The 26,749-nt window shown below is 45.9% G+C and overlaps 1 long non-coding RNA gene across 4 annotated transcripts; it reads right to left on the bottom strand.

Annotated features, from left to right (window-relative positions):
* Nucleotides 1–10,750: 10,750 nt before the first annotated feature.
* Nucleotides 10,751–26,049, bottom strand: Gm36367. 4 transcript variants are annotated; one of them, XR_379905.2, is made up of 4 exons: nucleotides 25,740–26,049; nucleotides 24,877–25,064; nucleotides 17,257–17,430; nucleotides 10,751–11,075 (listed from the first exon to the last, which is right to left on the bottom strand). It is a non-coding gene; the product is annotated as a predicted gene, 36367 (long non-coding RNA). The 4 variants fall into 4 exon arrangements; XR_379904.2 differs by having other exon boundaries at nucleotides 25,747–26,048; XR_001779310.2 differs by having other exon boundaries at nucleotides 10,751–11,071; nucleotides 25,747–26,048.
* Nucleotides 26,050–26,749: the final 700 nt, after the last annotated feature.

Below are 26,749 nucleotides of genomic sequence, written 5' to 3'. Positions count from 1 at the left end.
TTGGGTGGGAGAAGGAGGCAGTGTCCTGGAGCAGAGAATTGATGAATGTGGGCTTGCTTCATTGAGCCTCACTGAATGAGGGCTGAGAAAAAGCTTCTGTCTGCTTCTATCATCACCTTCATTTCTAGTCTTATGTCAGGACTTCTGTCTTTTCCTGAAGAGGTATTACGTATATCAGACTGGAACAACAATAACCTAGAACTTCTAGAGATTTCTTTTGCCTTGACCTCCCAAGTGCAGGAATTCCAGATATGGACTACCACATCTGTTTTATGCAGTGTTGGGGATTGAAACCCAGGGCTTTGTAGATACTAGGGAAACAATTTACCAATGAGTCACACCTCACCCAATTTTATCTTTTAAAATACATCTTTAATTTTTAATGGTCATGTGGCAAGTATGTATTTTTGCGCGGTACAGTGTGGATTTTCAAAAATGGTACAATATATAATATGTATCTCATCTTAGCCAGATATCACTTCTTTGTGGTGGGAATATTTAAAATCCTGTCTAGTAGCCATTTTTAAATGTTCAGCTAACTATTATCAACCAGATGATGCCTTTACTTGTTGTACAATTGGTATAGAAAATAATGACCCATGACCTTGGATAGCATTCCATTGAAGACTTGGTGACTGTAGGTCAGGACACTCCCAGGTGCTGCTCCCCTCAGCAGCACAAACTGTGTTGGTGTCGCTGTGTCATGTTTTATTAATTCTAATAATATGTCAAACATTTCAGGTCTTCTTATGGCACAGTGACCCACGGCTAGTGATCTTTGATGTTCCCACTGTGACCTTTTTGGAATGCCACAAATGGTACTCATAAAGGACCAAATGTAACAAATGTCATGTGTGTTCTGACTGCTCCACAGCCAGCTGCTACCCAAGATCCCTTCCCTTCCCTTCATTCCTTATCCTCTGAGACCCAGTGTTGAAATTAGTACAGTTAATAATTGGCCTCTCAGTGCTCAAATAAAAGCAACTGTCATTCCTTGTGTATCAAAGGGTAAAGGTGATCAAGGCCCCATGAGAAAGACATGTCAAAATCAGGGACAGGACAAAGCTGGTACAGCCAACACTCAGGTTGAGAAAGAAAGGGAAGAGTTCTTGGAGGAAATTTAAAAAGCTACTCCAGTGAGCAAGGAAAAGAGCCCACGGTCCGATAGGGAGGAAGTGTTAGTGGTCAGGACAGAAGCTCAAACCAGCCGCAGAAACCTCTCAGGCTAAAGTTCCATCCGTGTGAGCCTTAATGCTCTTCAGTTCCAAGAGAGGAGAGGGGGCTTCTCGAGGCATTTTAGGGTTCCAGGAGTTGGTTTACAAGGTTCTAGGGAAGCGGCTTATATACACCAGAGCAAAGATAATCAGCAGGTATCGATGAAGTCGCCTTGAGATGTTCAGGCTGTGATGGAAATGCCTGGTAAAGGTGGCCTGATTCAACAGATTTCCGAGGTAGTTAAACCATGTCTTATTTTGTAAAAAAGATGCTTCTTGTATTTTCATAGCAAAAGAGAAAAAGTCAAAGCTTCAGAGGATAGCTGGCTCTCTTGTTAGGGAAGGCAGCTGATGACATTAAGTTAAGAATCAATCATTCCTCATATATCTGAAAATTTCAGGGCTCTTAAGTCTACTATGGCTGTGCTCCATAAATGGAACATGAGAGCCTGGATAATAGCAAATGTGTTCTAATGTGGTCTACAGAATGCTCGAAGGCAGCTTTTGAGACCTACTACTCCCTGGAGAAGACTGCTTTCAAAACACTACTTCTTTTTGTGTGTACATGTTATATGTGTATCTTCATGTGTATGCACATGTGTTTATGTTCATTTGGAGGTTAGAGGACAACCTTGGGTATCATTAGACAGGACGCTATCAACCTAGTTTTCTGTGACAGGGTCTCTCACGTGGTTTGGATTGCAATCATTAGGTTTCTCTGGATGGCCAACAAGCACCTGGAATCCTCCTTCACATGCCTCCTCAGTTCTGGGATTTCAAGCACATGTCCCCATTTCTGACTTCTTTTACACAGTTCTGGGGCTCAGACTCAGGTCTCCATGCCTGCACAGTAAGCCCTCACTGACTGAGCTGTCTCTCCCGCCCAATTACTGCCATTGACATGTATCTCATGGAAGTGTACAATACTGATATTAATGTTTTCATGCCTTCTAACACAAGATCTACTCTACAGCATATGGGTTGAAGAGACTCTAGGCTCTCACATGCCATTTCAGTAAAATCAAAAGCCTTTAGAAAGGGTCACCAGTCCAGACACGGTTAATGACATTGTTGATTCACAGGAGGAGATGAAATACTGAATGGGAAATTGGAAGAGATTAATTCCAGTGGCTACACTGACTTGGGTTCAAGGCTGCAGTGGAGGAAGTCACTATAGACATCCTGAGGAAGCAAGAGAACTAGAATTAGGAGCAGAGCTGACAAAGGAGACTGAGTTGCTGCAGTCTTGCAATAAAACTACTGAGTCAGGCACTTCCTGGGTGTGGTGGTTTTAATAGGTTTGTGTGTTTGAATGCTTGGCCATAGGGAGAGGCACTATTAGGAGGTGTGGCCTTGATGGAGTAGGTATGGCCTTGTTAGAGAAAGAGCATCGCTGTCAGGGCAGGCTTTGAGGTCTCCTCTGTTCAAGGTCCACCCAATGTTGAATTCCAATCTCCTCTTGGTCCTCTTTTGAATCAAGATGTAGAACTCTTGAGTCCTCTAGCACCATGTCTGCCTACGAGATGCCATGATGATAGTGGACTAAGGTCTGTGAAACTGTAAGCCAGCTCCAATTAAATGTTTTTCCTTATTTAGAGTTGCCTTAGTCATGGTGTCTCTTTATAGCAATAAAACTCTAAGACTGAAGTTGGTACCAATGTAGTAGGGTATTGCTGTGACAGACCTGACCATGTTTTAGGGAGCATTGTGGAAAGACTTTGGAACCTTGGACTAGAAAAGCCATTGAGTGCTGAGACCTTGGTGAGATGTTCTGTAGGAACTTGGAAGATAAGAATTTTGTGAGCAGTGCGGAAGATGGAGGTCTGTCTTGTGAAATTTCAGAGGGAAGATTAAAAACTCTATCAGGGCCATTTCTATTTTAATTTAAGGTTCTGTGGTTCTGGTTTGCTGGGCCTAAGCAATCAGCTATGATTATCAAGATACCAGAACTATTACAGTGAAACTTTTATGTTACTGGGACAATTAACGCTGGTTAGCTGGAGCTAAGAAATCAGTGGTGATTAAGAAGAAACCAGAAAGGTGAAGTCTTCTGGGAAGTGTTTTCTGAGGGCACAGAGAACAGTACTGGTTTTGAAGGCATTAAGGGGTCGTGGAAAGCAGCTGAGGTTTGACACTGCGAGAGGCCATTACTGATTCTCAGTGCCAGTTAAAGGGCCAGGACTGATGGAATCATGGCACAGAAGTTGAGAACTGACACTATGAAGAGGGCCTATGAGAGTCTATTGGTGAAGGTACAGTCCAGTTGCAGAAGAAGATCCAATAGTTTTCAAGATGCCAGTGCCATGGGATAACCATCAGGAACAACAGAAGCAGTGGAGTGGGGTCAGCTAGAGCCTAGAAAATAAGCCATATGTGCTACACACACAGAAGTGACAAAAGCCCTTTGGAGGAGCCCAGAAGACCAGGTATAGATCCCAGACATTGGACATTAAGGTTTTTATACTGTTGGAGTTTAATTTTGCTCCATTCTGATTGTGACTGTGCCTTGGTTCTTCCCCCTTGAATAAGGTATTTAATTTAATTTAATTTAATTTAATTTTTAGAGGTGTCCAAAGCAAAAAGACCTTGAACTTTTAAAGGAAAATTTGGAGTTTTAGAGAGATTGGCTATGTTAAAGGGATTGAAATTTTAATGTGTTTGAATTTGTAAAGACTGTGGGACTTTTAAAGTTACTTATGTTTTAAATGTGAGATCTTGGGGATGATAAGAAAGGAAGGGTTGTGGCATAATAGTGATGTTTTTGTTTTGTCACATTGACGAGCCTCAGTTGAGAAAATGCCTCCAAGAGATCCAGCTGTAAGGCATTTTCTCAATTAGTGATCAAGGGAGGAGGATAGATAGTGCCATCCTTGGGCTGGTGATCCTGGGTTCTATAAGAAAGCAGACTGAGCAAGCCATGGGAAACAAGCCAGAAAGTATCACCCTTCCATGGTCTGTGCATCAGCTCCTGCCTCCAGGTTCCAGCCTTGCTTGAGTTCCTGTCCTGACTTCCTCTGGTGATGGACTATGATCTCTAGAAGCATAAGCCGAATACATCTTTTCCTTCCCAAATTGCTTTTTAGTCATGGTGTTTTGTTACAGTCATAGAAACCCTGATCATGACACTGGGTATCTTAGTTTGGATTTTATTGATGTCAAGAGACACCATGACCAAGGTATCTCTTATAAAGGAAAACATTTAATTGGGGGCTGGCTTACAGTTTCTGAGGTTTAATCTATTATCTTTGTGGAGGGAAACATGGCAGAATGAAGGCAGGCATGGTGCTAGAAAAGGACCATGAGAGTCCTTTCTCATGCTGAGAGTTCTAGTTCTTGATCTGAAGCCAAAAGAAGTAGACTGTGTGCCACATTGGGTGTAGCTTGAGCCTAGGAGACCTTAAAGCCTTCCCCGCAGTGACACAATTCCTCCATCAAGGCCACACCTACTTCAAAAAAAAGTCCACACCTCCTAATACTGCCATGCTCTATGGACCAAGCATTCAAACACATGAGTCTATGAGGTCCATACCTATTCAAACCACCACACTGGGTGAGCAGAGGAATAAGGGTCTTCAGCTTCAATGGATGGGCAAGGTTGCTGTATTTTGTTGAAGTCTCACCAACTGTTATTCAAACTTGGCAAAGCAGTGATGACATAAAAGAGGGCTAACTCCAGTTTGAAGAGAAGTTCTATTGTGGGTCTAATGTCACAGGGAAATTTTTTAGGAAAAGATGTGCTAATTAACATAGCGAACTTTATTGTCTGGTCAGAAATTGCCACTGGTACCCTAGTCTTCAGAAAGTGGGATTTGGATCTTCCAGAATCCATCCGTATTGAGGTCAGACTCTTTAGCAGCAAAATGATTGTGTCTTGCTAAAAGCCCAGATGACTGTTAGCATAACTTAGCAATAAAGCATTTATTTAACAAAGACATTTACGTTGGTATTTTTAGGATTCATGCAATTACAGACTCCATCGACTGCAATGTAATGTAAAAATAACTTTTATATGCACTGAGAAACCAACAAATTTGTGTGACCCACTTTATTGTGATACTTTATTGCACCAGTCTGCAGCTAAAGCTATATCCTCTCTAAGGAATGTTTATATTTCATTTGGAAAATGTAGGCGCCATATCTGTTGGGTTCACTGATAAGGGCTGATTTTCTAGGCATGAAAAGCCCGAAATGCACTATCTAGTATTCTCATGGTGGGGGTGGGGCAGGGCACAGTGATCCAGGAGTCCTGTCTCCCAGGGTCTACCTCAGCTGTGGAGAATTGCCTTGCCCAGTGGTGTGCCATCTGGGATACCTCATCCCCCAGAGTTGATTAAAGAGGATGGAGTATTAACAGCCAGTCTGCAGGATACCGGATTGAGGACACAAATTCAGTGTACTATCTAGGGTCTGGACTGCCCAGGGTGTGGCTCAAGATTTTAGTTGTGTCTTCTGTGTATCTCCTTCCATCTTTGCTTTCCAGGATGGTTTGTTTTTGTTGCCTACTTGACACAGACTGGAGTCACATGGGACTCAACTGAGGAATTTCCCAGATAACATTGGCTGGTGGCCGTATCTGTAAGAGATCAGTGTTGATATTCGAGGGCCCAGGTCACTCTAGGTGGCACCATCCCTAGGTAGGTGGGTATGGGCTGTTTAAGAAGTCTAGCTGAGTGGGTCAGAAGGCAAGCCAGTAACCACCATTCCAAACACTTAATGATCTGTACTCCGATGTTATTTTTTCCAAGAGGGAAGGGACTTTATTCAACTTTCTGATTTGATGACTGGGAATTTGTTGGAATTAGAATGTGGGGCTTGTGGTAATTTTATTCTGAGTTTTGTCTGTGATTGCAACAGTTTGCTATACGATGAGGTATTAAAGGCTGTTCACTGTCCTCTGCTCTCCCTGTGCTCCCAGAATCCTCTCTGATGAGGTTCATGGAGACTCACAAGAAGTGTCAGGTCCAAGTATTCCATAGTATGTGGTAACTGATACCCAGTGCCCTTTTTACTGGAAGAATTCTGTTGACGACTGATTCTTCCCTCTCAGCCTTCTTTACTGCTCTTCCCCATTACTGTCTCAGCTTCCCCCACCTTCCCTCCATTCTGCCCATGACCTTCCTCACGTGGCCCTTCGCTTTCTCTATGTCATCTCTTCCATCTCTTTTCAGTTTGATTTTCACCTGGAATCTTTCCTGAACTTTATATTTTAACTTTTCCATGACATTTTTTAGTCTCTCCCTCCCTCCCTCCCTCCCTCCCTCCCTCCCTCCCTCCCTCCCTCCCTCCCTCCCTCCCTCCGTCCATCCTTCCCTCCCTCCCTCTTTCCCCCTTCTTTCTCCTTTTCTCTCCCTCTCACCCCTCTCTCCCTCCCTCACCTCTCTTTTGTTCTCAGTTGTTGTCTTTCTTTAGTATTCTATTATTGTCTAACAGATGTTTTATCTTTTTCTCCTTCAGGGATGATTGACAAGATATTTTCTGGGAGAGTTAGCCCTCTCTGTATTGCTCCCCCCCATACTTGTTTTGCCTTTTGCGTTTAACCTTAGAGGTTCTCTAAGAAGGCTGATATGGAACACCATCCTTCACCTGTCACATGGATGTCACTACCTGAAATGAGAGTGGCCATAGAAGGATTCCCTGTACTTGGGATAGAGGAAGGATGGAGGAGTGGTTGAAACCTCAGGTGAGGGACAGATGACCCTCCCCTGACTCTTCCCACAGCGAAAAGTTAATAGGCCTGATGATAGATAAGTAGTCTCTTATCAAGATTGGCCTTGGATTCTCTGATGAAGTGAGAGAGGATGCAGGCTTCTGCAGTTTGTAATGTTAGTCGTCAGTGGTTCATATTCCAGGAATGTTTTCAATGTACTGCTTCTCTGTTACTCCTATCCTTGTGAGATTATGGCTTAAGAACAACCCCTTGGAGGCTGGGGAGGTGGGTCCGTGGGCATAGCACTTGCTGTGCAAGCATAAGGACATGAGAATGGATCCTCAGGACTCGATCGAAAGTCACGCTTAGCAGCACATGCTTGTACCCCCATAGTAGGGGCTAGAGATAGGGGGATCCCAGAGCCTTGTTGGCCAAGCAGTCTAGACACAGCTGTGAGGTTCCAGATCAGTGGGAGTCTTTATCTCCAAATGTTACACTGAGAACTGACCAAGGAAGACTTTCCAATATCAGTTCAAACAGACCTACACACACACACTCATATGCACACACGCACAAACACATGCACCACCAGCAGCAGAACACAGCAGTGTAAATGATCAATCCTTTAACCACAGTTTTAGTGGGGTTTAGAACGGGGTGTTAACCAGGTGTTTTAATTTTTCATCATTATGCACACCTATCCGAATATCTTTACAATTTTTACATCTAGCTTCAACCACTTCCCCAAGATTCACAACAGTAGACTTCACATAATTCTTTGTTAGAGAACATGACATGTTCGGAGCACTCCAGGATAGAACCATTTTCTCAATACATGAAAAGCTACTATGATATCGCAAGTGTCGTTTACATTATTACACTCTGACAATAATTTTATTGGGACAGCACTTCAAAGCACATGCACCTAGCTTCCATTTTTGAATGCAGGAAGCCTAGATGCTCAGGTTTCCACAATTATTCCTGAGAGGGTTGAAGCTAACGACTAGCATCAGCTCTTGCTTCTCAGCACCACTGGCTATTTAGTTGGTTTTGATTGACTCATTGTTACGATGCGCGTATCTTTGTGCATAAGCTCTTCATGCATGGCACTTATTTCTTCATGCTTGATTCTCAAGAGTGGAATTACTGGACCCCAAGCTATAAACATCTTTAGTTTTTTTTTTAGAGTCTTACTGTAAAAATGCTTTGCAAGAGTCACGGCAGATTTTCCTAATGGGGGACAACGGGTCAGAATATGTTTATTTGTATATGCCTCTGAGAAAGGGTGAGATGGTCCGTGAAACCCATCTCAGCAGCCAAACACTACCCTCCCAACTCACACACCACACACACCATAACACGCGCAAACCCCACAGAACTGAGGCAGCGTACAGTGCCAAGTCATTTGGCCATTTTGATAGAACCAAGCTCAAAAATTTCCCACTAATCATAATTAAAGGAGTATTTACCACATGCTTAGATCACCCACAGAACATATAATTATGGAAAATTTGGAGGGATAGCTTATAGTTATTGCAAAACTGCTAAACAGAAAGCTAGGACATCCCTGATTTACATCCTTGGGGTTTCCAGTCTCTTCTAACTATAGGAAGAATGTAAGCCCAGGGAAATTGTGTATGAGGGATCAGAGATGGGTTCAGAGGAGCTTTGAAGTCCCTTGTGTGGAACAGTTATGAGGCATTTGGTCATTTTACTCCCTGTGTCTTGTTATGCATGGCATTTTGCCTTGAGCAAATGTGTCAGGGAGATAGGTTTCAGCAAGGGAGTGAATGGAGGAAATGATGCCATATCATAAAACATACAAAACTGCTTGCTGTATTAAGTGATCCGTCTGCATGTGTGGTGCTTATAGAAACACTGGGGGTTGGCTGTTCTGTCTTAAATATTGAGGACAGTCATTACAGTGGTGGTATTGCTGAATATGGATATGATGGCGAGGTTTCATGGGTGAACTGAAGGTTTTAGAGTACTCTCATTGTGTTAGTTTCTTTTCTCACTGATAAAAAAAAAGACCTGCCAAAAGCAACTTAAGAGAGAAGGGTTTATGTTGGCTCACAGTGTAAGGTACAGTCCATGATGGCAGTGAATTCCATGACCATAGGAATGTGAGGCACCTGGTCACGAGGCAACCACAGTGAGGAAGGGGAGAGAGAGAGAGAGAGAGAGGGAGAGAGAGAGAGAGAGAGAGAGAGAGAGAACAGGGAGGGGGAAGAGAGAGAGGAGAGGGAGGGGAGAGGAAGGGGAGAGGGAGGAGAGGGAGAGAGAGGAGGGAGGTGAGGGAGGAAGAGGAGAGGTAGAGGGAGAAGGAGAGGGAGAGTGGACAGCTGATGCTCTGCTTGCTTGCTACTTGGTCCAGGTCTGTAGCCCTTGCAGTGGGACCACCCACATTTAGTGTGATTCTTCCCACCTCCATGAGCAGAATCTAGAAACTCTCACAGAAAATCCCTGGAGATTTGTTTCTAGGTGAATCCAGATCCAATGGGACTGACCTTCAAACTTGTCTTTTGGCTTTGGGCAGTAGCCTCTTGGAAGCATTATCAAGTGACCCTTTCAGGTTCTCTGGACCCTAGCAGCCCCCTGAAATATCCACTACTGCTTTAAAAAAAAATCTCTGAACAAACCAAGTTCTGAGGCTGAGTCCGGCTCACTGACATGGCGGCCACCGGCTCATTTCTGCTATGCTTTGTTGTTCTGTGAGTGTGGAATGCTGGGAATCGTAGTCTGTGAAGATCAACTGTGTGTCAGGAAAGACCCTGGCCTGGAGTGTGTGGGGGACTTGGATTGTGATCCTTCTGGCTGCCCAACAGGGCCCCAGTCTCCACACCTGGAATGGGAATATGAAGAACTTGTGGTGACTGGGCTTAAACTCCAAGTGTTGCTTCCCTTCTTGCTGTGGGAGGCTGGGGAATACCATGCAGCCCGGGTGGAAGCATTTGTGGGCCTCTCATCAGGAATGGAGTCTCCAGACACTTTGCTTTCCATTCCCTCTGAGTCCAACAGCTGGGGTCTCTCAGGGACTCCCCCTTTCTTTGGTTGTCCCTCTTCACTTCACAGAACAGTTGTTCTTCAGTGGTGGTCTCTGGACCATCAACATCATTATATCCTAAGGAATTAGATATGATGATTCTCAGAGATACTGAGTTAGCTACTGAGCATTTGTACTTCAATGATGGTCTCTGGACCATCAGCATCATTATATCCTGAGGAATTAGACATGAAGATTCTCAGAGATACTGAGTCAGCTACGCTGGCTTTGGGACCAACGACAGACCCATTTGAACAAGCCCTCCCTTCAAGTCAAATGTAGAGGAAACTTTGGGTTCCACTGATTTGCCAACTGGATTCTCAGTGCTGTTAACTTTTACATTTACCCTGCATGCTGGCCAAGGTCCATCTGCCACACACTGGAAGATCAGCAAAGATCTCTACTTGAATTCCACCAGATGCCAGCCCTGTGGTAGAGCAACATCATGGCTCCGGGATGGGGTTTTATTCTTCTCACCTGTGCTTCTTCAACACAGCTGTGGTGCTCAGAGCTCAGCAGGACCTTGGCCTGCAGGAGAGGATGCTGTGCTTTGAGCTTTCCTGTATACCTGCATCTGGATTATGGGGCATAAGTTTATTGTATTTTTCCTTTTACTTTGTATTTTATACTGTTGGTCCTTGAAATGATGCTGTTTTGCCATCATGGAACAGTGTGACTGTGTGTGTGTGTGGGGGGGGGGCAGGGAACTTACAATCTTGACTATTCACCCAGCCAGCTGTTCCCTCATCTTCCAGACCCCAAAGCCTGTCACTTCTGTTGGAAGTAGGAGAGTATTTTCAGTATGTTAAGCCGAGCACCAGAAATTGTTGGAAACGTCAAAGCTGGAGTCCCAAATAATGTTATTAGCATTCTTACTTTGTCAAGAGATCTGTGCCCAGCCTGATGAGGATTACTCAATAAATGTTTTCCTGAAATGTCACGTTCAAAGCCTTGGAAGGCACTGAGGGGAATACTCAGTTGGTGAAGTGCTTGCCATGTAGGAATGATAACCCAGGTTCCAATCCCTGTACCCACGTGAGAAGGCAGGCATGGTGACAGGCACTTAAGACCCCAGAGCTTGTCAGAGAGAGCAGGGATGTTCTTCAGAGGTCAGTGGCAGTCAGTCTTGACTAACTGGTGAATTCCATGCCTCAGTGAGAGACTCTGTCTAAGAAAGAAAACAGGCAATGAGTGAGGAATGACATCCAAGATTGCCGTACATGTGCAAGTCCTCCCCTACATCTCCATACTACACGTACACACACCCCTATATACACAACCATACAAACTCCCCTACACACTCACAGCCGTATATTCACTTATCCCTACACATGCCCCTATTAAGAACCCCCTACAGACCCCTAACACACACACCTACACATATACTCCTACACCCCATCCCTACACACACCTTTATACATACATGCTCTACATACATACCGATACACACCCCTATACACACACCCCTACATACACATCCTTATACACACACCTACACATACTCAAACACCCCTACACACTCACACCCTTCCACACACATACCCCTACACACCCCCTACAAAGACACACACCTACACACAAAGACCCCTACACAGACACTTAGATACACGCCTACACATGCACATATGTACACACACAGTCCTACATACACACTCCTACACACACACACACACACACACACACACACACACACACACACACACACCCCTACCTCCCACACTTCCCCAGACAAAACAAAACAACACTAAAACCATATCAGGCTCTATGGAGCCTCCAGGCCTGTCCTGATCAGCTGCTGGCATATTTTGTATGCTATTAAGATTTTCTCGAGCAGTGAGGTTTATGTTTATCCTGCAAGAATCATTGCCAAGATGATATTAGATTTCATAAGGCCTCAGATAATTGGCAGAGCTGCTGCAGACTTTCAATATCGCAGAGAGCAATTGTATTGGACTTGGTAGCATGAGCACACAGTATGGAAAAATCTCTCTATTTTGTGGGAGGCAATCAAGCAGCCTAGTGAGTGCCCTTGGAAACTCTGGAGATTTCAACAGTTGTTTGACATCTGGTTGGGGATGAAAATGACTGGTTTGTCTCAACAGAGGTTGCTGAGGACGGGGCACTGGGTTTCTACACTCACGTGCTGGGTGCTTGCTCTGCTCTCTACTCTGAAGTTCTGAAATCTTCCTGGGATGTGTTTCTCTGTTTTAATTTTTGTTTTGGCTTACCCCTCCAGAGCAGGTAGAAAGAAGTGTTTTGCTCGTGAGGTCAGGGGTCAATGATACACTCTCCAGTTACCTCTGAGCTGTAGGCCTCACAATGCTCTCTCCATTTTTTTTCCACCACAATCTTAAAGATAAAATTTGTTGTGTGTTTCCACATAGAGAGGGAGGAGAAAACAGTTATTTGCAGAATAAATACTGCATATGAACTGTTATGGAATATATTTCTTTGCACTGTTTTCTGAAAGCAATGTCTTACAATGGCAAAGAGCAGGTACCAGAGTCAGACAAAAGGCTGTTTCCTCTCTCTCTAGCTTTCTGGCCTTACGTACAAGTTCTTCTCTGCCTAAATTTCTTCATCAGTAGACTGGAGGCAATGGTGCCAACTTAGTGCGGTTGTGAAGAGGGTTAAAGTAATTCCCATTGGTAAAATTCTCTGAATATTTCTTACAGACAGTAAGTCCTCATTATGACTTGGAACCATCTGCCACTGGCTGATGGGGTCATCTTTGCATCTGCGTTTCCTCAGCTCCAGAATACAGGCACTATGGCATCAGACACTCCATCTTTGGTCACTGCTGGTGAGTGCTCCAAGCCTAAAACACTACTTCTATTAGAATAAGTACAAAGTACAATGTTGAATGAATTGCAGGTTCTAGAATTAGCTTACTTATGACCAGACTCAAAACTCTTCAGAGGTCAGTATTTATCTTGCAGTTCTTGGGAAAATTTGGGCTGTTCTTTGGTGGATTTTGGTGTTCGGTTCATTCCAGAATCTTCTGGGGACTTAGAACAGTGTAGAGATGGTCAGTAGGACTGTTGCATCAAGACAACTGCTGGATTCAACCTTCTGTGTCTCAAAGTGAATACAGGAGTTCATGGGGGGACAACTCCCCTAAAGTTCATTGCCTGAACACAGGAGAAGCATATTTTCTGTTCTTGCACAGTCCATGGTAGGTACAGACAACCCTGTGAGTGGTCGTTCCCCAGAGAGGACTTGCTTGCAACACAATTCTGTTCACCAGAGTCAACAGACGCAGGAAGGCATCGAGGAGGTTGCTTGAGGTCCTTCTCTGCGTCTGCTTCAAGAATGTGCAGCTCCCCCACTCCTCTCACTGACTGGATGTCGTCACATGACTGACTACTTCTACCTACGGGGTTCTTGCAGGAGTGATCTGCCAAGTCCTCAGGGGGGACAAAATCAACACTGGTGACATTTACTGCAAATGGGTTGTGACTTTTACCTCTTACAGAAAAAGGCTCGGAGGATTCATTTTGGAGCAACCCTTCACAGGGAGATTACTTCAGCAATTTTTTTTTGTTTGTGTAGTAAGATTGTAGCACAGCTTGCGTATGTATGTGTATATGTGGGTGTCTGTATGTGTGTGTGTGCACACCTGCACATGTGTGTTCGTGCATGCATGTGCACGTTTCCTATTCAATTAGGACAAATAAAATCATGTATCTAACAGTTAATGGGGTAACTGCCATACTTTAACCCAGTAATGCATAAGCTTTAGAGTGGGTAAATCCTGGCCATATGCCTGTAAACCCCACATTTGGAAGGGAGAGGTAGGAGGATTAGGAGTTCAAAGCCCTCTTCCATTACATAGCAAGATTGAGGCCAGCTTGGGTTACAGGGGACCAACTCTGCATAAATGAATAGCTAGGCAATAGTTGGGTTGGATACAATCTTTCAAGGCTGTGGGAATTTAAAGAGTATCTTAGAGAGCAGTGGTGACTCTGAGAACACCATTATTACACACTGGAAACATTATTTCATTCCAAGGATTGATGAAAGTAATGAAGCAAGAAGAAGCTGTATTTCTTAGCTTCTTAGGGTAAGTGATAAACCAGGAAGTACTCAGCTCTGTGGACAGGGTTGTGTACCATTTTCAAGTCAAATATATGGATGTCTGTCCTCCAGGTGCTAGGTATTGACATAGAAGAGGGTATGGACACTAATGACGGACTTCAAACTTTCAGAACTCACATGGCTTATGAAGGATCCTAATTAATGTAATAATAGCCTCATTACAACGTAGACATTATAATATAGAGGACTGTACTAGGTTGAGTGCTACCAAACAAGGATTTAGGCAAGGGAAATAACATTCACTCATTTATCCATAAGTAGAAACTGCACACATACATTTATTGTGTACAACATGAAGACATGACATATATATATCCTGTAAAGGCTAAATTGAGCTAATAAATAGACACATACTACACATATGCTTTAGTTCTATTCTCAGCTATTTTCAAGTCAGGAGGAAACATGTGAACTTGAACAGACATCATCCCGGAGCTGGGAAACTGATGGGAACATCATTGACCTGGCCCAAGCGAGAGTCTGCACTGGGGTGGTGGATTTTGGAGATGAAGGTCAAGAAAGACATGAATGGAGTCTCCCTTGCCTGATCCTCCTACGGAGACTAAGACAGCATCTACTGGCTCTGGAATTGGGATGGCCGGTAGATGGAACGGCATTTCCCTTTTGACCCTGTTTGACTTGGGGTACAGGAGAACACTGAGACCAGAGGATCCAACTGCTGTGGAACTTTCCAGTTGACAAGTTGCCATTTCTTGGATGAGAAGTTCTTCCCAGATGCTGGAAGCATGGACTGCTCTAGAGTTATCCCAAGAAATAGAAAAACGTTCTCCAAGAAGTCTTCAGCATTCTGGCCTTGATGTTTGCACATGGTCAATCTTGGGAAGACTCACAGCCAAGGCTGGACTTGTAACAGGGTTCAGAACATTGGAGATAAAGGAAGGGACTCCTCTACACAACACTTCCCTCCCAGATCCTTCTGTCAATCAATCCAAGGCTGGATTTTATCTGAGTTCACATCTTTGCTTAACTCCTTCACCCTCTCAAATCCTCTTTCTTTTCTTTCTCCCCCAAATGGATCAAGTGTGTTTAAATCCTTGTCTCAAGCTATATTTATGGAAATCATGCCGAGACACCAGGAAACAATGACAATGGAAGCTGATGAAAAGATGTGTGCATAGCGGGGAGGAGAGACTCAAACAGCAGCCACGTGAAGAACAAGAAATATAGAATACAGTGGTGGTATACATGCATCCAGAAACCGCCATTCTTTTGAAGGGGGATCTGGATTCTTCCGGAGTCCATGCAAATGCTTTGTGCATAGGGGGCAGAGGTTGCTATTGCCCCCACCCCAAGTTCCCCAACTTATGTGGGGCCACCTTTTAAATTCCTTTTGATGAAAATGGCCAGGGTCAGGGAGTTTTGTTCATTTACTTGTGAGGCTGCTGTGAGAGGTAAGGGAATAGCAGGGAGGGCCTGAGCCTCACTGGGTTAGTCTTGCTTGCTTTAGGAGGGGTCACCCAGGCAAGGAACTTCAGCAACTGACAAAGGGTGGACAGATGACTTTACCTTGTCCTGTCCTAATCCTGGGTTTAAGTCTCCTTTAAATAGAATTGCAAGTCCCCTCCCACTCCATCAACCCCCAGCCTCTGCCAGAGTAGCTCCTCATGCTGTGGACTGCTGGCTGCAGAGATAGATAAACATTTCCCCCCAGTTCTGTGCAGAGCCTTCAGCTCCCAGCGCTTCATGCTGAATATGGTACCCATGTGGGGAGAAGTCATTTTTAGCCTTGGTGTCTGGGTGGGAAGCTCCAAGCTCAGCTTGTCCATTGTTCTGCTGTCTCAGGCTCTGAGCAGCAGCGCCCCTCATGCTGAGAAGTCCACTGGCCCAGAGGAAGCTTGGCCTGGAGCTCAGGATGGCATTTGCAGCCTCTTTTCTCCACGCTGAAAAAGCATCAAGTTGCTGGCATACAGAACAATACTGAGAGGGACTGGCTGGGCTTTTTGTTTCGCCTTCCTCTTCCAAAAAGCTTTGCTTCATTTTGGCATGGAAACCACATGCAGGCACCCCTTCGGCGAACACTATAAAAACCATCTCCAGACAAAACCTCCCTCTGAGCTCTAATCAGACAGCTGTGAGGTGCTGGGTCCAGGTAGATGCTACTTATGAGCAAGGATGAGGGGCCCCTGGGTTATGTGACACTCTGGATTGCGCTGATGTGTCCTTGCAACTCTTGGTCTGTGAGCGAAGCCAGGGGTAGGTAAGAAAGTAAAAGAAGTGTGAGGAGAAACAAGAGAGGAGGGGAGAAGAGAGGAGAGCTCTGGGGAGGGGTGCAGCAAAGAAGGAAAGGAACTCTGTAAGGTAGAGACTTAAACATATTCAGCAGTTGTAGGGGGAAACCTTGCTAATTGAAGAGGTTTTGCAGGATGAGGGCCAAGGGCTTTACCATGCTTGCATTGGGAACCATGGTGAAGTTGAGAGCATCCCGATAGACTCAAGACAGGAGACTAGGGATGTGTCCAGTCTAGGTCTTAGCCTCAGAGTACCATGTACCTCAGCCTGTCTTCCCAGCACACCCTAGTCTATCTGGCATCTTTCTGTAAAAGGAGTTTGGCATGGGTATCCAGACCTTCTTCCCAATCTGTGGGTACCGAAGGATAGGTGATGCCTCAGGAGAGACCTAAGACTTCTTGGGAGATGCCCTGGGGTGATTTACATGTGTCCTCTACTGGTTTCATGCTTAACTTTGGGCAGGGGATTGGCCTCTCTGAGCCTCTGTTCTCTGGAGTATGAAGTGGAGGTAATAGTTGTGCCAGTTGCTGGAGTTTAGTACAGGAGGGTCCTGTCCTGAGTAGTTTCTGGTCAACTAGACACACGCTAGCGTAATCAGGGAAGTACCCCAATAGAGGAAATGCCTCCATCAGGTTGCCTTATGTAAGGCCAGAGGACACTTTATTGATTAGTGATTGATACAGGAGGACCCAGCCCATTGGTTACTCCCTGAGCAAGTGGTCCTGGGTAGAAAATAGACTAAACAAGCCAGTAAAGCAGCACTCCTCTAGGGCCTCTGCATCAGTTTCTGGCTCCAGACTTCCACTTGGGGCTCCTGTCCTGACATCCCTCAAAGTCAGACTGTATTCAGGAAATGTAAGCCAAATAAACCCTTACTTTCCCGAGTTGCTTTGGTCATAGTGGTTATCACAGAAAGCTAACAAGTTTGGGCCCCAGAGCAGCTTCCCCGTAACCTTCCAGCAGATCCTGAGTGACTATGGGGTCTTTGGTTGTGTTCCTACCTGGCCTGGTTCTCTGGGTCTCCAGGAATAAATTCTGTCTCTAGCTTCTAGCTCCAGATGGCCCCAGAGAGATCCTCTGTTTGAAGTCTTGGCTTGCCATTGGGAGAGGCCTTGGATTGTGATTCAAGAAGGTGCAGCTGCTCCTCTTGAGCATGTCCAAGTCCCTGTGGTCCACTGTGAGGGGAATAAGTGGACACTGAGTATGCTGGGGTGGCAAGAGTGAGTCAGGCAGCTACACTGCACCCTCAGCTAAGCCCATACCCAGGAGAATGTGGGTAGCAGCACCCACGAAGCAGGAATCTTCTTTATGACACAGTTGAAGCTGACATCTTCAACTCTCTAAGCCTTTTGGGTTTACTATTGCCCAACTCTGATTCTTTTGTCTCTGTGGGGCTCCCTTGCATTCACGAGGTAGTGAGCTTCATGTAGGCTGGGGAGTTAGCTCAGTTGGTAATGTGTTTTCTGTGCATGCATGGGGACACAGGTGTGGCTCTCAGAACACACATTTAGAAAAATCTGGGCATAAGGGCATGCACTTGTAATCCCAGCACTAGGGGCATGGCACTGGGCAGAGCCCTGGGACTTACTGACCAGTCAGTCTATCTGGATCAGGGGATGCAGGTCTCAGCATGAGACTCTGCCTCAAAACAAACAGGAAAACAAAGAAAAAAAGGTGGATAGTACCTGAGCAACAACATCGGGGTTGATTCTGGCCTCCATGTACGTGTGAATCCTTATGTACACACACACACACACACACACACACACACACACACACACACACACACACACGGCCACAGCAGGAGACTTGGGGACAGTGTCATTACATCAAGTACAGGATACTGTGGCCCTATTTTATCTGTTTGGGCTAAGCCAGAAGAGAGAAATATAGTAGCACTGTCATTGAGAATTATTGTTTTCCCTACTTGATTTCTTCCCCCACCCCTGCCCACCCAGGGTCAGGTCCTAGTCTGTGATGCTCCCCTGTATCCTTACCACACTCCCTAGTTGGCTGCATCCGGCTATTCCATTTTCCAAGGAAGATACAGAGAGAGAGAGAGAGAGAGAGAGAGAGAGAGAGAGAGAGAGAGAGAGAGAGAGTCAGAAAGGTGAATAGAAAAATCAAGATGAGAAAGAGTCCGGTTCACAACCAGGTCTCCAGCTAACTGTCTCTTAGAATGCTGGCTACGGGTCCCTGCTCGGGCTTTTTGAAGCAGCTCTGCCCCCGCTCTGTCAGATGGTAGTAGGAGAATGACCGTCAGAGAGAGGGTTAACAAACATTTAGTTGAGACTTAAGCCAGCAAAGGGATGGAGGGGCAGGAGGCAAATCCCAGACTGCTCTGGCTTTGGCCATTGGTCTTCAGACATTGAATGGCAATTGTTTTTTCTTAGCATTTGCAGAAGGGCAAGAGAGAGCTAGGCACTGCCCTTTTCACACAAATTACCACCCCCTCACACTACCACATCTCCACCCACACCTGTTAGAATATTCCAGAGAGCCAGCTCACACTCGGGTGGCCCACCAGAGATGCTTCCCTGCCTCCTCTTGCTTGACTTCAGGGGTCCCTGTCATCCCCTCCCCCAGAACCCCCCACCCTCCCAATGAATGCACGCATACATATATGCGCACAGAAGCTGTCTTCCACAGGGAAAGCACAGGAAGCTAGATTATGGAGGAGGCTGTTTTGTTTTCTGGTCCTTTTCATGCCTGGGCTACTGGGTTTCTGCCGAGCTGCAGAGGTTAAGGGGGACATTGTGTCCTTGTTTTCCCCAGGGCTGCAGTATGTGCCCAGGGTTTGGCTCAGGCCTCTAGACAGTTTGCATGACAAGGCCCTGTTTCCAAGGCTGTCTCCACTTCCATACTGTTGCCTCCCCAGAGCCATGAGCCAAGTCTGAGTCATTGTCCCCATGAGACAGCACCTGTGGGTAGAAAGTCAGACAGAGGTTCTGCAAGCACACTTCTGTCTGAAGATGGCCTTGCCCTGATACCTTGCACTCAGTGTCATTTTAAAGATTTGTGTCTATTAAAATTGCATACACACACACACACACACACGCATGCATGCATACAGGTACCCAAACACACACATGTATGTGTGTGTGTGTGTGAGAGAGAGAGAGAGTGAGTGTGTGTGTGTGTGTGTGTAAATTAAAATGAACCAATGTTGTGTGCACATGTGAAGGTCAGAAGACAACCCCAGATGGCAGTCCTCATCATCTTTGGGATGAGGTCTCTTTTTCATTGTTTGCTACTGTGTACATGTTATCTAGCCCTGTCTCAGCATCACATATACTCACATGCACTCACACACGCGTGCAGGTACATATGCAGGCATGTACATACGAACATGTGCATAAAGAGATGCCTGGTTGGTCTTGCATGATGGTGTTCTTAGTTAAAAATGTCTTCAACTCAAGACCTTTTAGTGTGGTCCAGCAATGGACCAGGAGTCCATCAGCAAAGTCCCCAGCACCAGGGGCAGAGGCAGAGCTGGCGATTCCCTACTCAGGCGAGGCCAGAAAGCTGGAATGAAGTTGCTCTCTGACCCACACCTCTCCTCTCAATACAGCTGTCCTCTAAAGCCAGGGCTCCTGCCCTCTGTGCCTTCAACCTGCAGAGCACATTTTAAAATATACTATTTAATTTAGCATGGCATTTGCCAGCTCTCTGCTGTGCCAGCTCTCTGTCGACAGCTGTATTGCTGATGAAGACTCAGCACAGAGAGAAACTGGCTTGCAGGGTCAGCTGCTCCAGGGCCTCAGTGTGTAAAGTTCCAAGCAAGGCTTGCAGGCTTGTATTTTGGCAACAGTCATAGGTTCACATTGTCTGCAGGGATCTTGGACCCTGGGAGGTTCCAGCTCCATAGAAGATGGCGTTGTTGCTGTTTCTGTCAAGACAGTGCCTCTGAAACCCTTCATGAGTGTTTCTCTCCTTCCTACTACCTGCAGCCAACCCTGTAGGGAAATGTCAGTCTCCGTATATAACCTAAAAATACCCACTGAATGCACTCCAGTTGCTAAGCCCCGTTTCTTCTGGGAAGCTGTCAGGGTCCTTGGTCCTAGCAGGAAAGCATCTTCTCTCACAGTCCAAAACATCCCTGTTTGTCTAGTGTGTCACCTTCATTGTGAAAATTCACAAACCCTTTCACAGCCTAACAAGACAGACTTGTTTCCTGCAGCGAGGTGAACTCACACCTGCTCTTCCTTCCCTCTGGGTGTCATGCAGGGCTTCTGGCCCCTGCTGTCAGCTTTGAAATGCATCCTAACTTCAATTTGTGGTAAAAGGGAGCCGATGAGAAAGTGGGGTGGTAGAAGGGGAGACAGAGAGGAGAGGAGAGACCCAGTTCTAGATAGACACTTTGGCTGGACTCCAGGAAAACCTGTTGCTCTAAGGTTTTGATTGTACAGGGATCTTTCTGCAGTCTATTTTTTCCCCAGCTCACAGCCTGCCTTCTGGTTTAGGGAGAAGGACCACCAGGTGGGGCTCAAGAGTGGCTTGTTGCAAAGGAGTGGGTAGCCAACTGCCATGCTTTGTGGTCTTAGATGGGTTTACTTTTCCCACCTTGAGTGAAGGCTGGCAAAGGTCACAGCTTAAGCTGTCATCTGCATGAATGGTATGCGCTTGTAGTGATGGTGGCTGATGTCTCTTTATTCTGAAGCCACTGCTTGTGATGGTCCTTTTTGCCTGTGGAGCTATGTTGCTCCCTTTCCCCTCTCTCTTCCCTTCCCTCTTCATCTTTTTCCCCTCCCCCTTCTCTGCTTCCCCTCCTTCCTTCCTCTTCCCTCTCTCCCATCCTTTTTCCTTCACTTATCTTCTTCCCTCTCTCCCTTGCCTTGTTCCTTCCTGTTTCCCCTTCTCCCCCTCAGCTATTTTCTCCCCTGTATCTCAGCCTCTTACCAGCCACCTCCCCTCTTCCTTTCTCCATCCTTCCTTCCCTCTCTTCCTTCCTCCCCTCCTTCCTTCCCTCCTCTTTTCTTCTTTCCCTCTCTCTCCCTTACCCTCCCTCCCTCCTTCCCTCCCTCCCTCGCTCCCTCCCTCCCTCCCTCCCTCCCTCCCTCCCTCCCTCCTTCCTTCCTTCCTTCCTTCCTTCCTTCCTTCCTTCCTTCCTTCCCTCCCTCTCCTTTCCCTCCCTCCTTTTTCCCTCCCTCCTCTCTCCCTCCTTCCATTCCCTCCTCTCTCCTTCCCTCAAGCCTGTCTTCCTTTTCTCTCTTTTCTCTTTCCTCTTCTCTTTCTCCCTCACTCATGGCTCTCCCTCACCATGATTAATGATTCATTGTCTGTTGGGACAATCCAATTTGGCTGCTCTCCGCAAAGCTCTATTTTAGGGAGTAGCTATGAATCAAATCCCCTCAGCTCTGAGAGCAGGGATGCAGTGGCTCCCTTTCTGCATCCCTCACGCTCTCATCTGATTAGCATCCGGACTCTGGAGAGATGCCTTCAGCAGACTTCCCACTGAAGATCTGTGTCAAACTTTCTAGGGCAATACTAACAGTTCTTGGGATAATCCAGCAGCCTCCTCTTACTGACATATCTGGGAGTTGTCTTTCTCAAAGAATCCCTTGAACTTGTTCCCCCCCCCCCCCCCCCGCTTTAAAGCATCCTGAGGTTGTTTTACTACTCATAATTTTAGACTTAAATGTTTTGAGTTTGGAGTGCAGAGATAATAAATAAATAATACTCTGAAGTTTTAGATTAATTAGTAATTAATTTTTGCAAAGCTTTGGAGACGAGCAGTGTCGCATACCATTAAGCTTAGTGCTGGCTCCATCAGACTTCTCAAATTGTGTTTCCAGAACAAAGGGACACTTTAGATTCTTACATCAATTGTTAGGCAGATGAGAGAAAATCGATGACCACCCTCTGCCCCCACCTCCTTCAAACAGACATACACACAGCATTCAGGCTGATGGTAAACACAAGACCCTGATCTGCATTGGAAAATACAGTCTGCATTCCACCATGAGCCCCCCACCCCCAAGAAGAGTGCAGAGAAAGCAGAGAAAGGCAGCTCTCCAAGGTAGTCTGGAAAGCAGGCTTCTCAAACACAGCCCTCAAAGATTAGGCAAAAGGGGGCTGGAAAAGAAGCAGGTGAGTCCTCAGGAGAGACCTCCATCAAGGGCTGGCATTCAGCATAGACCTGAGTCTCCTGTGAGTTCCTGTGACTTCAGTTTTTTTCTCTGAAAGATAGATGTGGACCAGAAGGACTGCTTTTAAGAAAAGGAGGCAAAACAAAGCCCTTAGCATACAGCCTGGTAGAGAGGTCTAAGGACACCTGTAGATTTTCCCTGTTGTCATGGGGCTGAGGACCCTATTAGGTGACAGTGCTTGCCACAAGATATGCCCAGTAGTGGCAATAATGGACCCTTGCCTGGTTTTGAGTTTTAAAAGCCTGCAATGCTTTTTCCCTGATGCCTCTGTGACCTCCTAAGAAGGGAATGGAGGTGAGTGGCCTTCCCACAGCAGGGACAGCTGAGAGGTCTGTTTCCTCTCACACTGAGCTTGAAGCCTCCAAGCCCTGTGCTTCTGGGCCCAGCACGTGCAGGAGCCCAGGGGTAGATGTCTCAGGGCGTGAAAGAGAGAGCCAGAGGGAAACAGAGATCATTCCTGGGAAAGCACTCATACCCACCTCAGTCTATGGCAGAAAGGTCACTCATCGTACACACAGAGATACCACCACAGACACATGCTGATGCATGTAGACAGGAAGAGGCACACCCATGTAGATGCATATGTACACACTCAAAGATGCTCACAGGTACAGCTGTATCCAGACATATGCAAAGTGATACAGAGGAATGCAAATGCAGATATGTCAGTATATGTGTATCTATGTGTCTGTACAAATATGTATGTGTCTCTGTATGTGTCAGTGTATCTGTCTGAAAATGTATGTGTCCGTACATGTCTGTATATGGCACTGACTACACGTTTCTGTAGACACATTCAAAGATGCACACATGTATAGATGCATTCAGATACACACACAGACCATGAACACATGTGTGGGTTCATTCAGAGACATATACAGACCATGCACACATGTATAGATGCATTCAGACACACATACAGACCATGCATATAGATGTACTCTGATGCTAGCATGTATACACAGATAAATGCTTATATACATGTGCAGATACAGAAAAGACATAAGCAAAACCAGGCATATATAGATGCCCTCAAACATATGCAGACTCACAGACACCTATATAGTTAGATAACATGCATACAGACAGACATTCATAGATACATGTGTATGCAGGCAGAGACACTGGCACACACATTGACATAAGCACAGACATGTATACACATATACACATAAATACACAGGCATACAGAAACGTGTAGTCAGTGCCATATACAGACATGTACATTTTCAGACAGATACACTGACACATACAGAGACACATACATATTTGTACAGACACATAGATACACATATACTGACATAGAAACACAAAAACGTGGGTGAACTCACATGCCTGAGGAAACCTTAAAAGCTGGTTTTTACAAACCATTGGCCAAGCAAACTTAACCCACATAAACAGAAGATACCCTTGCCAAAGTCAGTCCCCTTTTCTCTGGCACAGAGCCTGACTGGGGGAGGGGAGGGGAATTTCTTGGTGGTTCTAGAAGGGGACAATGACAAGCTGATCCAGAAGAGGAAGAAAGGCACTGGCAGTGCACTGCACACTTTGTTTCCTGTACAGCTTCCCATAAGTGTCCTTCTCATCTCTCTCTCTCTCTCTCTCTCTCTCTCTCTCTCTCTCTCTCTCTCTCTCTCTCTTTCAGCTTTACTTGAGACACGTTTCCATAACGAAAGACTTTATACACAGAAACAGCACTACCTGCCCTCAATAAAAATTCTTTTGGAATCAAAGTCAGACTCACTTTGTATCTGGTTGAATGTCTGGGACACTTTGGGCTGAAGAGAATGTGAAATATCTTCAAAGGTGTGGCTTGGGGGCAAGCAGGCTACACGGGCTTCACCAGTTTCTTTAGTGAGTTCTCCTCCCCGTACACACTGGTAGCCCCTAGTATTGAATAACAAACATGTAGGCCTCTTCTTTACTTCCTCCCATCTTAGCAGGCCAATAAGAAACCCAAGTCTTCTCCAAATGTGCCTCATATCTTGCTGCAAAAGATAGCCACCTGAGTAAGCTGGTTAAATCAATAGCCCCTAGTGGGGCCAGCAAGATGGCTCTGGGGTTTGCCACCAAGTAGGACAACTTGAGCTGGATTCCTGGGTCCCACGTAGTGGAAGAGAGAATGCACTCCTGGACGTTTGCTCTGACTTCCGTACAGGTGCTGAGGCATGCATGCATCCCTCAATAGATATAGGCAATAAACAAAACAAACCATAGCTCCTGGCACCTTCCCCTAGGCAGCCCGAATGAGGCCAGAATACATGCAACTCCATTTCCTCCTTGGATTCTGCTGGCCTGGTCTGGGACTCAGTGGTCAAGAAACAGCAACCTCAGGCCAAGAATGGCATTTGCCTGTGTCATCACATCTGGCTACCATTACATGGGCTTTGATGCCTACACAAGGGAGCTTCAAATCCAGTCCTGACATCAGTTGTTTTTTCTTTTTTTTAATAAGGAGAAAAGCAAACTTACTATCTAGTGAGCGATATGGATGCTGTGACCAGGCCAGAAAAGCTGGCACATTAGAAATGGTTGCCACAGCAGGAAGCTTCGAGAGTTGGACCGTGGTGGCAGGAAGGCTCAGGAGGTGGACACTGCAGCTTTCGAGGCTCTGATGGAATGAGGCTGTCTCAGTTTGCAAGTCAGGAAGATCCCTGTACCTGGAGCCAGATGGGAAAGTTTATAGACTAGATGAAGGTGGCCTGTTGCCCACTAGAATATACCTGAGTTTTCTCGGACTTTCAATACTGCAGGTATCAGCAAGGAACAAGTCCCAGGTGCTAGGGCCTACAGCAAGTGCTCAGCCTGGCTGGCTTCCTTGATGACTTTGTTACATTGTCAAGTTTGGAATGAGCACCAGTATTGCCCCACAGGCAAGATGGAAGCAGTCATGTTGAGCCGGGTGCCCATTTTCCCTTTGCTGAACCAGTATTTCCACCCCCCTGCTGGCTGTTCCTGTGGCCTGCAAGGGACTCATTAGAAGTGTCTTGTCTGGAAGCAGGCCCTCTGTCAAGGGAAAGATGCCTGCCCCCCATGTCCCCTCCTCAGTCTGTACCCTGTAGCCAGTGACTGATAAAAGGGTAAAGAACGGTGTAGGAACAGCTTCATCATAGCTGTGACAAAATGCCTAACAGAAATAGCTTAGGGAGGTCTTATTTATCTTGGCTTCTGATTTCAGCTCTTCAAGAAGGGAGGGCCTGGTGGAGTAGAAGCATTTACAACGTGGACGCAGGGTGCAGAGAAAAGAGTGATTACAGAAGCAGCCAAAACAAGATATAGCTCTAAGAAAATACCCACCAGTGACTCACTTCCTCTAGTTAAGGGCTACCTCCTACCTCTTACCATCTCTCCATAATGCTGTTATGAGTTCATCAGTGACCAATCAGATTCATTAGATCAGAGCCCTTGTGATCTAATGAGCTCTTGAATGGCCACAGCAGACATGGCTAGAGCTGTGCGTTCCTGGGGGCCTGGCTGCTCCCGCATCCACTCAGGCTGACAGTTCAAAGTGTAGCCATCACAAACGCAGCATACACCATGTTTCAAGACAGGACCGGCATGATCCAAACCTCTGCAGGAAGTTCACGCCCAGCTGAGGCCTTGTCCAGCTTTTCCTTTTCCGGTTCCCACCGGAAGTTCCCACCCAAAATTCTACCCCTTTCTCCTTAAAGCACAGATCTGGGAGTTTGCATGTGACTTTTGAATCTGAACTCCACGGGGGACCCCGACCCTCGGGCCTTGAGTACGGATGGAATCAGGCATGTGATATGTGTCTGTGTATGCACATGGGAGCTAGAGGATGAAATCAGGCTCCTTAGCCATCACCCTCCACCTTATCTTTAGAAGACAGGGTCTCGTGATTTGGCTAGGTGAGCTTACCAACAAGCCCCAGGGATCCTCCTGGCTCTGTCTTCCCCGAGGTGGGCTTTGGCTGTGTGCCACCCACCGGTGCCTGGCTTTTAATGTGAGCACCAGGGATCTGAACTCTGATCCTTGGGCTTGTGCAATAAGCACTTTCTGACCTGGCGATTTGCATATATTGTTTCTTCCTACCCTCTCACTTTAGAGAAGGGCAGACCTATACTCAAAATTGACTAATTTGTAGCACATTCAAGTACCCTCACATTCCCATGTGCATGTACATGCGTACCCCACCTCCTTCCCCCTTTTCCACAAACTCCCTCTTATTACACTGAATGCTGGATGGTGACAGAACAACTCTGGACAGCCATTCATACCCTCTATTATGTGCATATACAAACGAAAAAATTGAACTGCAAATCAATGGTTATGAATTTCACGTCACAGTGGGTCTCATTAGTTTGTGGATGTTGCTTTGAAATAA

This window comes from Mus musculus, chromosome 9 (assembly GCF_000001635.26).
Source record: "Mus musculus strain C57BL/6J chromosome 9, GRCm38.p6 C57BL/6J".
Classification (NCBI taxonomy): domain Eukaryota; kingdom Metazoa; phylum Chordata; class Mammalia; order Rodentia; family Muridae; genus Mus; species Mus musculus.
Note: the sequence above shows the minus strand (reverse complement) of the source record. Positions and strands in the feature narration are given on the sequence as shown.